Below are 13,990 nucleotides of genomic sequence, written 5' to 3'. Positions count from 1 at the left end.
CCGTCAGTGTGGCTAATATGAATGGAGACGGTGGAATTGCTCTGCTGGACTATTTTTTCCCCATAGAAACCGCGTCAGTCGTGAATACTAAATAAGTTTGATCCACGAAGTTCTAAACTGACACGTGTGCGTGTGTGTGTGTGTGTGTGTGTGTGTGTGTGTGTGTGTGTGTGTGTGTGTTGGGGGGGGGGGGGGGGGGGGGGGTATCCTACCCTACCCTTAATTTATGAGAAATCCTCCCTCCAATACATTTTAGTAGAACATGCGTCGAAGTGAAAAATATATGGATAGGCTACATATATCTACCAATAATTCCTTTATCACTCATGCAAACACCAACTCTCCCTGACACAGACAACGCTTGTTCGTTGGACAATAAAATATTATGAGAAGGTGTTGACAAAAAGCTCTAAGCGGCCCTGTCTTTCTTCAAACTTGAAGATGAACTTGAAGGAAAACCCCGTTGCCATTTAAGCTTCTCCAAAGCGAGGCCTCTGCGGTACAAAGGCAAATCCTCGAAAGCATGGCAGCGAAAAGGGTTATGGGGACTGTCCTTTCTCATTCAGAAACTCCAAAGGGAGGCCAAAAAAGTTTGAACAAAAGAGCAAGGAAAAATAAAGGCAGATGAATAATTCAGTACACCCCGCTGTTGGATAGTTTTGTAATATTAAGGAATCGACTGCTGGAATAGACCAAACACTGGACGGCGCAAAACGTTTCTTTTTGTCTGAAAATGGTTTGTGCTCAGTCTGAAATTGGGCTATTGTGCACGCTATTTGCCTGTTGTGTGTATTCAAGCGTTTGGGTTTTGGAGAGCCAAAAAGCTACTCCGGACGGAAACATGGACAGGGGAATTTAAATGTTTGTGGGCTCAGTTCGAAAATGGTTGAATATGTTATATCAATTACTTTATTGCTAACTATATTTTAATGAGACCATGCTTTGGCCGCAATTTTTCAGTTTTATTTACAGTGACACTTTTTTATTAAAATATTTTTTGGCGCTAATACTATTTTTAATATGTCAAACAAATGTTATTTTAACAATGTTGGCCATCCATATCAACGCGCAGTGTCAGTCTTATTAATCTTGTGATGAGTCAAGTTGCCTTAGTGTCTAATGGGTCTTATCATGTGATTTGTTTATTGGATCTGTCAGTAAATTTGCGCGCGTCTGAAGTTTTTAATTTGCTAGGAATGTTATGCCAGCGTCTCGGCAGAATTTTTAGCAAACCACCCATGTTAATTATTCCTACAAATCTCTCTTTAATGACCTCGTGTTTAAACCGAAGTACTAAATGTGCTTTTTAATTCTTGAAAAGATTCGCATTTTCCCCAGTTGCAGTTTACCATCCGGCTGGCATTTAATAATGTTAAGACTTATTAGAGTTCGTAATGAAAACGCTGTCTTCTGAATGGGCGGTTGTGTTGGAGAGGGCTGTAATAGCTCGCAGGCATGGTAAGAAATGCATTTATCCCCAATCAGCCCTCGCTCTCTGGGTTTCCAGCACAAACGTTATGTTGAAGGGTTTTAAACCCGATTAAATTGAGCCCTTTATTTCTTTTCACTTTCATCTCTAAACGGCTCACTCTGCCTCGCCCTGGGCACAAATTCATGAGATTTTTGGTTTATTTAACATTATTTATTTATTTATTTTATATATTTACAGTCATCTCGGTCTTGCTATCTGTCAACGTCCATATGTTCTCAAATCAGAAGAGGTATTATGAATGTATAAATAAAAAAAATATGATTTTACAGAAATTGTCAACATTTTAAGTAGTCAGTACCAGAACAGCTATCTTAATTTTCCTGATGAAATAGAATATCTCTAAATTTAGCAGCAACTTCACATTATCACATTATTGAATACCTCACGCCCACTCTTTAAGAAATGTGTTGATGAGTCCTGTGCACCTGATGGCTTGTTTTCACGTGGGCGCGGCGCAATTACACTTTGGCGTCATTACACCTGCCGTCCTCATTAGCGCGCGACCAAATTATGAACGGCATGGACACACTCGCAGAACATGCCACGTTTAATTATAGGCCTTGGATGCGATGAGGCATGTGGCAGTGCGTGAAGCGCTGGTTTCCAGCTCACCTGGTGGGGCTATTGTTTACACACACACACACACACACACACACACACACACACACACACACACACAAGCATATACAACCAAAAAAAAAATCTATCCTTCCATTTATCGTGAACAAACTGAACCAACACTCAGCTGGTTTCTGCAAGTAACGTGTTGGGGAGATTGAGGCGACGGACACTTCAGCAAATCGGAGGATTACCTGAGGTTCTCAATCTAATCAAACAGAGGCCAGACGGGATTTGCGAGTGTTGTGAGGGGATAATAATAGGGGCCAGTAGTGAGATAGTGGGGTGTCAGACAGTCCAAGGCTTCGGGCCCACGTTCACTGTGCATATTCAATTAAAAGACTGAGGGTCCGCTGAAGAACCCAGGGATGTGTTTTACAGAAAGCAAAAGAGACAAAGGAATCCCACGGCGGCCTAATGAGAGATTTCACGAAGAGTTGCAGCGTATCGCAAATTGTTATTGAACCTTTTTTTCTATTCTTGGCCTACTATTTACCGACATAATGGAACGGTGAAAAGGTGGTGAACGTTATGTCCATTTTTCAGGGGAAGGGGGCGACATCTTGGTGTTGATGACAACTATGAATATTGTAGAACACGAGGAATGCCCATGTGTTTAGCCACACACCTTAACACGTTAAATAGTTTGGAAATGTTCGCGACCATTCCCTTCTGTTTCTTTTCCCCTTTACCATGGCCTATATTTATATCGAAATAAAACGAATATTTCGCAGTCTAAAGCCAGGCTGAATGAGCGGGACAGGGGAATGAAGCGCGAGACCACTTCAAACACATCCATCTGGAATAGTGTGCGCGCGGGAGAGAGATTTAGTGAAAGTATGGGGAAGTTATTTAGCTATTAATAACGTTTTTCCTCAGGCATCGAGACTCACTCCATCTGCACTTTCTCGCAGCTATTTGGCTGGGTTGAAATTGAGGGAGACCCAAATGTTGGACAGAGATAACACTGGCATCACAGCCTGGACCATGCTCTGCGCATCACTGCATTAAACTAGGATTAACCTCCCCTCTCCTGCCACTCTCTCTCACCACGTTTCTGCGGCTGTCACATCCGAGGATTTTCTTAAAGAATAGAAAGAATGCACAGAATAAGCGCGAGGTCTCCCCTTTGTGTATGATAATAATAATCATGATAATAATAATGATAATAATAATAATAATGATAATAATAATAATAATAATAACAACCATAATAGTAGGCCTATGTATTCAATGTATTATTTTAAATGTGCTAAGACATTGTTTACTGATTTGCAAACTGCATGTTTACAATAGGTTAATTATTTTTTGTTTTATTATCATTTATATGATCAGTGATCAGTGGAATTGCTTTTAATGGAAATTGATGGTTCACATTTTTAAGAAATCATTTGGACTTGTGCAGTGGGCTATACTGTCTATATTATCACAAGGAATGTAAACGCTCAGCATTGATTAAGCGTGTCAGTGCTTGCCATTGAAATGGTCTGTTTTGCTAACATTAGCAATTGTAGCCACACTGTTATCCACTGCGATAACTGTGCGTGACAACTGGCGGACCTGTAACTTGACGTGTTAAGTCGTTAACGTAATGACACGTCAACTGATACCAATTTACGAGGACAGCCTTTGAAATAGCAGAAGAGGTCTTGATAAGTCCCGAGGAATATTAAAGTGTAATTATAGACAGCGGTTCTTCTGACCTGTGAACTTAAGGCGGTCCCTGAATTTGTCACGAAGGGGATTTGGGTGTGTGTTTCAGATGGGTTTTTTATGTGTAGGCTATGCCGGAGTGGCCTGTGTGTAGGTGCTACGAGGAAAAGCGTCTGGAGGAAATGAGCGGCTTACACACTTTGATTCTGGTTGCTTTTTTGCATATCAGAAACATTTGCGGTGACATAAACACAATGGGAGTTCATCATATTACAGACTGACAGTGGCGTTTTCAACTCTCCCTGTCTGTTAATTAAAACGAGACGTGCCATGTGGGACACGCTCTATCTCTATCTATACACACTCAGCCCAGTAGGGTACTTAGGAGAATGGCATTGGGATCTCTTGTGGGGGGTTCTGAAAAAGGCGCAATCTTCTCTTTTCCGACTGCTTAGGGGAAATTCTAAAGTGTACAGAAGAAGACATGGGGATTTCTTCTTCATATATAATGGCAGCTTCATAATCCTCCCCCTCTTAATAACTTTAAAGGATTCAATTTCTCCTCTCGTTTGAAGGACTGAACGTCTCTGGCACTGGGTGTCAACTGTAAAACTCAAGGTGAACCTGTAACTACACCGACATTATCATTCCATATTGTTCGTGCATTAATTTAGTTATCTGTTTTGATGTTTACAATGTAGCTTGGCTTGGGCTACATTACGGAAAATACACTTTTACTATATAATTTGAACTTGCCCGTGAAATCCGTGGATTCGTTTCATATTTTGGATCCGGACTCAGTCCCGATCCATATTTAACACGCTCTGGCGATGCTGTGTGGCACTGACCACCATCGGTAGGCTATCTGCCGGAGAGAGGCGGCAAAGGGGGCGCTTTGGTAGATTCTTGGAACAAAGCGAACACACGACGAGGGAATTCCTGCTGACACAAATTAAGGGAGAAAGTATTGCCCCGAGGGCTTCCTATCGTGTAACAGAAGTGTTTTGATGGCGGAGTGCGCCAGTATCGCTGTCTGTGGTTTAATTTGGGTTTCAGCTCCATTGATGGGAACTCTTCATGACCCCACGTTGTAGCACATGCTCGAATTGCAGTCTGGTTCTTTATGCAAGAACTCCCCCTGATAAAAATTTGAACAGTCAAGATTTGACACGGGCCAACGTTTGACCGAGTTTAATAGAAGCATTCAATATAACCGCCTGCATGCTGCCTACTAGTGCTCTCATTACAATGTGCCAGAATCACATGTTTTAACACCACAGTGGTAAACGGATCAACCATTAGCTCTCCGTGTTTCTTTAAGTTCTTTAGGGCTACATCAAATTTGATATAAATAGAATGAAGATTAAGCAGGTAAATTTAGGGCTTAGAGTATTTGTACCACATCCCGATGTGCATATATTCGTATACTACTACACATTAATAAATTTTTTCCACATTAATATAGTTTTTCTATAAAACCATATCACAAGGCGTATGGACGCGCATATCACAGAGAAAGGGGGAGGGCTTGTTCAGGGACACATCAATGCGTAAATACCTTATAAACAAAATTTTCACCCTGGCTGAAGATCATACCACAGGTTTTCCATAACTCAAATCAAAGCCAATATGGACTATCTTGGCGCCAATTGCACTCTTTTGGGGGGTAGAGAAATCGACCTATGAAAATGCTAAGTTCCTAAGTTTACAGTGAACAGGCTACTAAAATAATTTTGAAAACAACCATTGGAAATGGGTTTATGAGAATTGATGTTTAGTGGTTAATACTAAAAATTAGGGAAACTTACAAAATCCTGATTTTGTTTCATCCTGTTGGTTCTAAATTCTCCTGCCACATTTCTCCTGCTGATTTGATAATAGGCCTACCTCCTTTTAAGCGGTGACTGGATGTAGGCTAATTGTCCCGTTTCATCCAGCCAATATTTGAAAGATATAGGCTACACAAGGGCATATTATTCCAGTGAACAATATGGCGTCCTTATATGGGCATCAATGGAAGAAGAGAACTCGCACACCATTCTTTACCGTTGTAGAAGATAAGTTGTTTAATCCATCCCCCCCAAAAAAATAAAGTGAAAAAAGTGCTACCGAGTGAAAAGCAAACGTTTTGGTCCCAGACCTTCATCAATGCAAAACACTTTATCCTTATATGGGCGAAATTGGGCAGCGAACCAAATTATTTAATATGACCTATCTATCAAGATATATTTTATTTTATGTTATAGTCGCCAACAAGTGAATGTTGATAAGGGTATCGACATTGCAAAATTAAAGGATCTGGTTGATACGGTCAATAAAATGGTTTATTTTCCCATTGAAAACGATTGGCTATTGATATATGTTATTGTGGAAGATGTATCTAATTTAATTCAGTCGTAAATAGATCGAATACATCCACTGATTCCACCCCCACCCCTCTTCTGTTGTGACATCTTGGCGTTGAACTCGGTAAACTGGAGTTGACAGGGGGACGCTATCCAGGGATCTCCCCGGACTTGACTCGGAAATCATAATTTGACTGGTCTTTCCTCCCCTGAAAACGAGGCGCTGAACTTGTCAGGTCTAATTAAGGCGCTGAAATGTGCTTTGGCCAGAAACAGTAGGCGGTGGGACGGGGCAGTCCACACGAACTGGTTTTGTTATGGTCCAGACGAGGGAAGGTAGCGCAATGTTACGCACAGTGGGGTTTGGACTAGCACTGGAGGGGCGTTTGCGCTGTTTGCTAGTTTGTCAATTCTGTCTGCCTTGTTCTGTGGGCAAAGTGGGATAGACCAAGCGTGGACTCTGGCAGTCCGTTCTAATTGACTATGAAATTAATTAGAATAGACATTCATTAAGGTCTTTAAAGTTTGGCTAATTTTTTCACAGACTTTAAAGGTATAACAGTGGATTAATGGCTTATAGCCAATATTAACATTTATTGCATCCTAATAATTTGTGCTGCCTGCCAAGCGGATGTCAGAAAAATCGTGCAATTAATAACTGGAGAATCACCAGTGGCTGCTTATTTTTTATCATTGTGAACAGTAATGCAAGATTTTTATGAAACTTTCATCCATAGTGTCCTAAATGTGTATCCTCATCTGACTGAAAGTCTCTTAATACAATTGTCACAAATAGTCATTGAGAGCTTTTTTTTTTTTTTTAACCTTGTGTGTTTGCACGGCATTGAAACCATACATTTGAACAAATGTATGTGTGTGTGTGTCTTTGTGCGTATTTATACTCTCTATTGAATAAGATATCGAAGCCTTGAATCATCCTCTCTCTTTCAGCATAGAAAAAAAATTCAATTGTCTCCTTCTCCTTTTATTTGGAGGCATTTTGTTCTTTTAATTGAATGCAGCTTTTTTCTGGTGTTGGGCCTAAGACCCTTCAGATGTGTGACAGGCTGCTCTCCCCATTGTCAGGCGAACTGCATCTTAAAAGGAAAACAGAGAGAATAGGGAGGAGGAGAGAGAAAGGACCTTCTGTTATTTTGTGTCTTCAGGCTCGCTGCACTAGTCCATTCACGGCAAGTTGATGAACTCCTCGAAAAAGTTTATTAAGGGGAGCAAAACAATGGGAACCAAAGCCTCAGGGGCGAGCGGGCAGACAGTTTATAAACTAGCGGGTATTGTGCCTCCGAGGCAGATGCTTGAGTAGGCCTGAATGGGACCTTCAAACTGACACGATGGGGCAGGACAGCAGCATGCGATAGGGGACTTCTCGTGGCGAGGAGCGGAGAGAGAGAGAGGAGCTGTCTCCTCTGCATTAATGTACATCTGCAGTAGCAGAGCTCCTCCAAGCCAGGCCAAGAGATGGTCATGACCATGGCAAAACTGCAACTACTGTCTGCAGCCTGTTTTAGAGATGCTGGACTGAATTATTATTATTTATTTTTTTTAAGTTGTGGTAGTTTGTGGTTGTTGTTTATTGTGATGTATTGTGTGTATTATTCGGCTTTGATTCAGGACATTCTTATTATTGTATGATCAGCATTTATTTTATGAAATTTAAAACGATTCTGATTGATTTTCATGGCATTCTATCAAGAAAATGGCTTTCACACCAGTTGAGTTGGGCGCAGATAGCAACAAGTATATTCACTGCTGATAAGACTACAAGAAATATGAGCGCTTTCCCAACTCCTCTCTGTAAATGCACTTCTTATTTCTCCTCCCACTGAATCATCTCTTCTGCTCACATTTGGTCTTATATTTACTCCCCCCTAGCCTAGAATATCATAGCTCTTCTCTTTTCTTCTTTATCCTTTCTTCACCTCTTTCGTTTTGTCTGTGTCTCTTTTCTCTCTCTGGCCCCTCTCTTTGCTCTTTCCTCTTCTCCTCTCTTCATCTCTCTCTCTCCCCCTTTCTTTTTTTCTTTTTGCTTTGGCTTTCTGCCACAGCACATCACAGGAGTTGTGTGATTTGTGACCCTGGTAACCTGCACTTAATCTTCCTAAAGAGGGGGACCATCGGAGAGGCCATCTCTGCTCCCCCAGCACACTGCACTGCAGCAGGGGCACCCTTAGCCCTGGACTCTGCTCTGGCAGGTGCCATCACCATTAGCAACACAATCTCCTCCCCCTTTTCCTCCTTCTTTTCCTCCTTCTCCTCCTTTTCCAGCCTCAGAGAGGAGGTTAACTGAAACTACGAGTTGAATCAGGGAGGGAGTTCTGGGGGTAACAGTGGTAGTTAGGGGAGGCATGGGCGGAGGGGCATAGGTCTGGTGTTGGTGTTGGGGGGAGGGGGGGTTTGTGTGTGTGTGTGCGTGTGTGTGGTTGGGGGGTGGTATAAATGGGATGGGGTGGGGACAGGAGAGGATTACGCTCTGAGACAGCTATTAGCAGGGATGAGGCTTTTCTAAACAAACAAACGAAAGAAAAAAGGTGAAGAGGACAGAGGGACGAGTGAGAAAAGATCAATAATGTGTTAGCTTATGATGCCGTGCGCTGATGGCTCTGGAGTAGTGTATCGTTTTTTTTTCTTCTTTCTTGGTTATTTTATGTGAGCCCTTTTTAAAGATGTTTGTGCTTCGTATCGGCAATCCAATTTAGATTGGAGTCGGAGCAGGTATATTTATTTATTCAGCCAATGATTTGTTAAAGAGCCATGGCCTAGGTGCCTGGAGTGGGCTGTATGGTTTTTGTTTATACAGTAATGACTCACAGTAAGTGGTCTTGAAATTGTCAGTGCCTAGCATATTTGGGACATTGGTGAGAAGAACAGAGAAATAGAGTTGAAGCTGCCGCATGTATCCCTTGGGGAGTATAGACTATTTATTTTCATAGTACACAGGTATTATCAAGACCAGAGAGAAAGAGATTGGTAAATGAAATGAACAGACTGTGATGGTTGATACCCTTGTGAAGGTGTTGTCAGTAATGAGGAAAAAGTAATGTCTTCCAAATACCACTATGATATCTTTTGAAATCTCTCTCTTTTTTTAACCAAGCCAAACGACAAGATCTCATGTTGGAGTTTTGCTTCTATTTGGATGTTGAGAAAAAAAAAGAAAAAGAAAAGTAAACACTTTTACCCCAATGATATGAAAAACCCTGTTTTAATTGTTCAGCTTATGCCATGTTCTTGTAATCATTTACTTGAGTTGTCTGAAAATCAGATCAGAATGAGGAAACCTCTTTACATTTAGTGTGCTCTCCATCCCCTAAACAGTGCGGGCTATAGCTGTTTAAACCTCTCTCCTATTCGTCACAAGTTGCTGTTCATTCTTTAGTGGGTGCACACTTTCAGCGAGGTTCATCCTCAAGAGGTTTAAAGAGGCCTTCATTTGTTCCCATCAGCCCTCTCTTTTGTGTTTTTCACCCAACTTGAGCGGTGAAACCTAGTATTCACTTCAGCACCTCTTAGCAAGAGTCTTTGTGAATTCCTGCAAGTGTGCCAGCTCTTGTAGTCCTACTTGCTCAGTATAATGGGCCACCAATAAACAAGCTTGTTGTAGCTTTGTCAACGACTCCGAAAAACAATAACACCTGTTGGTCTTTAGCTAGAAAGTGCTGACCGTCCAGGCCATTTGTTGGAGTGACCAGTGAGGTCAGTGGAGGGTTGGTGAGTTTAGGAGTTCACACGCTGTTGTGTTCAGCGAGTACATGTAGTAGCAGTGGGAGAAGCTGTGCAGTTAGATGGATGTTGGGTGTATGGGAGTGCATCACATCTGAGACTTGGCACCGACTCGGCTCTCTGACAACAGGTGATGTTCCCACAAAGAGGCCTGCCACTGTGCAGTTTAAAAAAGCGCCGCCTGTGAATCGGTTCGCGTTTGCCATTTCTGAGCAGCGGGTTTTAACTGCCCGCTTTTCAACTTCTAAAAGAAGCCTTGGCACGGAGTTCGCACGCAAAACACTGTGTTGGATTCCTCCTTTCCACCCGATAACAAGCTGTGCCACTTCTTAATGTGGAAAGAGGCAAAGCACCTGTCTCTGTAAAGCCGGCCTCCACTCCATGTAACCTCACAAAGGCAATGTGCTTCGCCAGGTGTCAGACAGTGGCAGTGTATCAGCAATTTATTACAGCATTAGATGAAGCCGCAGTCTGCTTTCCCAAACCCAGTGCCAAGACGGGCCTTTAGTCACACAGACAACAGTGAAGTGTAATATTTATTGGGCAACATGTGTGTAGCCATGTCAGTGCTGTAGCCCGATGTTCAGCCATGAACCCAAACAGTCTTAGTAGAGCGAGAGATGATCTTGCTGCCATAAAAAAGATCACACAAACACAAAGGCGAAGAGAGCAACCCTATGTAATGTATGTAATATATAAGTGTTCTCCGTGTTTAGATGCTTTTGTTATGTCCCTACTCACTGAGCAGAAGACTCCTCCAATTTTAGTCTCCTCTGGTTCCCAGTGTCTCCGAGTTGTCAAAACTTTGACAGTTTGCACGCATGGGGCACTGTGTGCGCGGCAAATTATGATCTGCCTGTTTCTGTGGTAGGTCGCATTCAAAGGGACAACAAGCATTTCTTGCTAATTTTGTTACAATGGAGGGGATGCCCCACATAATGTGCAACACTAATTAAGTTTAGAGCTGGATGCCCAGCCAGTCTCCCCCTCGGTGATGAATTAGACACATTCACATCATGGTCGACTGGTTTAAAAATCACCATTAGCCCATGCTACTTAGGGCCAGAACATCGCCCATTTTATGCTTTTGATGGGCCTAGCAAATGGAATCTTCATTTGTTTCATCTGAACGTGGGGCCTGCCTGCATTGCGTTGTTGACGTCGTCGGTTTTTTTTTTTTCTCCACAAGCAACCACATTAAAAAAAAAAAAAGAAAAAAAAAGATGAACATGTTTTGGAGAGTGTTGCGAATCAGAAATGTGTCCTTTTTTGTGTTGAACTCCAAATTGAAACGCATGGGCGGTGGTCGGCTCACACTTAACAGCAACAGCAGGACCAAGCAAGCAGCAGTAGCAAGCAGCAAGCAGCAAGCAGCAGCTCACCACGCACGCCTTGCCAGTCGGGCCGACTTCAAACAGAGGCTTGACTCCCATTTTTAACTAATGGGCTTATTTATGCATCCCCTGTCACTCTCTCCTTGGGGGGAATGTGCTCCCTCTCATTTCAAGACGCTTTTTCTTCTCCCCGGTACATTCTAAAGCCCACAATATAGAGTGCAGATTTTCTGACATTAACATGGAGCACTGTGACGAGCGGCTGATGTAACTCGGCAAACAGGAAATATTAAAGAGCCCCCTCCGTGTCCCGGGGAGAGGCGTTCTGTTCTGCTCGCTTCTGCTCGCTCGCTCGGAAAACGTTTTTTATTTGAATTTTCACCAAATCTCGCTCGGGCAGGCAGACGGGCAGACGGGGGAGACGGGGAGGGAGCGGTGGAATAAGACGGAGATGGAGCCACTTGGCTCCGGGATTCCTTTTAAAAATAAAACCCCGGGCTGTCCGCTGCCACGCAACAGCTCCAGAACAGTTGTAGTAGCCCGAGTCAAGTTTTTATGACCTTTCGAGGTAAAGTGTTGTAGTACTCGCTGATGGGCAGAGACAGAACATGACAAGAAACGGCTTCCTTGGAATGTTTTGCCATCAGTTTGAAGTCAAGCTAAATGAATTTCTGTATTTTTATGTGTCTGTCATTGTGGGGACATATTTTTTCTCTTATCTGACAATCAGACAATGGTTGACTAAACACAGAGTGTAGCTCTTTTCCTATGGCTGTTTGTTATCATCTTGTGATTCATATGAGGAACAAGCGTTGACAGGAGATTTTGAGGTAACTTGTCACACTATTCGCACTGGTTTAACCACTAGACTTTTCTTTCAATTGTTTGGACCCTTTTCAACTTGTCTGACAACCATTTCTTCAACATGACTGTGTGGTGGCACGTTGAAAACACTAACTCTCTGATGATGATTTGCTATTTAAAAGGCGCTCATATCTACAGCGAGTAATTAGTATATAGCATCAGACACAGTCCGATAGTCTGTGCCTTGTCCCCCATCTCTCCGGATCTGATTTTGCCGTTGTGTAGGTAGGCATTCAGGTAAAGCCTTGCATTAGTGTTTGATTTCCTGCAAAGGCTCTGTGCAGGGAGCCCCAGGACAGACCACGGATTCGGGGGGTGGCGGGTGGTGGTGGTGGTGGTAGGTGGGGGTGGTGGTAGTTAGGCTGTTCTTCTCCACCGTAACCCAGGCTGGCATGGACCCCTTCGGGCTTCACCCTGAGTTTGCTGCCCCTCTCTTAATTTCATTACTTAAGCTGCGACCTTAATTAGCAGGAACCCAACCCCAGGAAATGAAATCCTATTTGACGCTAAAAGGAGGAAGGGAGAGATGGTGTAAAAAAAGGAAGCCTGCCCCCACCTCCACCCCCCCCCCCTCTTTACTGAACTTCATGCTGCCAATTCCCCCACCCTCACACACACACACACACACATTCACCACAATTTAAGGGCTACGAAAACAAGCAGGCAAAATGATGACCACCTCTCTCATATACTTTATAACTTCATGAAAGCGTGTCACAGTTTGGGATGGCAAATGGCAAAGCATATCAAGTGCTTCATTATGCCACAGATGCTGTTTGTGCTCTTTGTTCAGTGTTGCGCATCCGCGGTGGAGTCGTCCACTTTCTGTCTCTGTTTCTTTTCCCCCTGCATATAATCATCTGACATCAGTAGACGAGATTCTTGTTTGTTTGTTTGTTTATATTTGCTTATTTGGGCACCACTGGAGGGCATCAAAAATGAGAAAAACTCTTTTTTTTTCATGTCTTAAGTGGTCACAAAAACCTCCCACCGCCTCCATACCCCCCCTCCCTCCAGCCCTCCCCTCTGTGCCCTCCCCTCCGTCTCCGAGCCCTTCACGGCTCATATTGAGGCTCGGCGCTTCCCCCGGCGGAGAGGGGGCATGGCGAGTCAATATGTCAGCGTTTATCGATACCCCGCGGAGCAGCGCGGGCTTGTCAGGGCTCCATTCAGGCCCCTAATGGCCCCCTGTGGCGCTGTGTCTATGGGGCCTGAAAGCGCCAGAGGCCCCTGTGGCCCGCTCCCCTTGTTGAAGGTGAGGCGCGCCGCTCTCACGGATGCAGCGCGGGCCCTGCCTTCACGCCCAATGACAGCGGCCATAAAAGGAGGACCTGTGCACCTCCACTGCTCCTCTGCCTCTCGCTCTCTCTTTCTCTCTCTCTCTCTCTCTCTCTCTCTCTCTCTCTCTCTCTCTCTCTCTCCTTGAAAACCTTTTTTTCTCTCGCTTTCTGTCCTTTTTCTTTCTTTTTTGGAGACCTTTGGTGAATGAAAATGAAGCTAATTGTTTGTTGTGGGAGCCAAAGATTATACACCCCTCCCTTCTTTTTGGCTCTTTTTGGAGAATGGGGGTGCATTTTTGTTGCCCCCCCCCCTTTCTGGCTGTGGCAGTGTTGTCATCTTCTAAAGGATGTGAATGTATCCTAAAGAGAGTGAAAAAAGCATTGGAATTTTACTCGGGAATGCGCAGAGAAAAGACTGTTTTGACAAGCGCAGAGAGACACAAGCAACTATTGTTGATGGCTGTAAGCATTCTTACATGAAGGGGATGTAGTTTAGTAAAACTCTGGAGCCTGGCATTTGTTTGTAGGTCTGTTCCAGTGAAACTACAGTGATGATTTCAGGAAGTATCTCCCTCTCTGTCTCAGCTCTAACTCTGCCTGTGACATTTTAAGCAGGCCAAACACTCATCTGTGTTATGTTTTTTTTTTTTTTGCTATTTCCATTTC

The 13,990-nt window shown here is 43.4% G+C and overlaps 1 protein-coding gene across 2 annotated transcripts in view; it reads left to right on the top strand.

The window, feature by feature from the left end:
• The window catches only part of pax7a (paired box 7a), a 64,930-nt gene that overhangs the window by 3,396 nt on the left and 47,544 nt on the right, over positions 1-13,990 (top strand). The window lies entirely within an intron of this gene.

The sequence above is a fragment of the Sardina pilchardus genome, chromosome 9, assembly GCF_963854185.1.
Source record: "Sardina pilchardus chromosome 9, fSarPil1.1, whole genome shotgun sequence".
Lineage (NCBI taxonomy): Eukaryota > Metazoa > Chordata > Actinopteri > Clupeiformes > Clupeidae > Sardina > Sardina pilchardus.
Note: the sequence above shows the minus strand (reverse complement) of the source record. Positions and strands in the feature narration are given on the sequence as shown.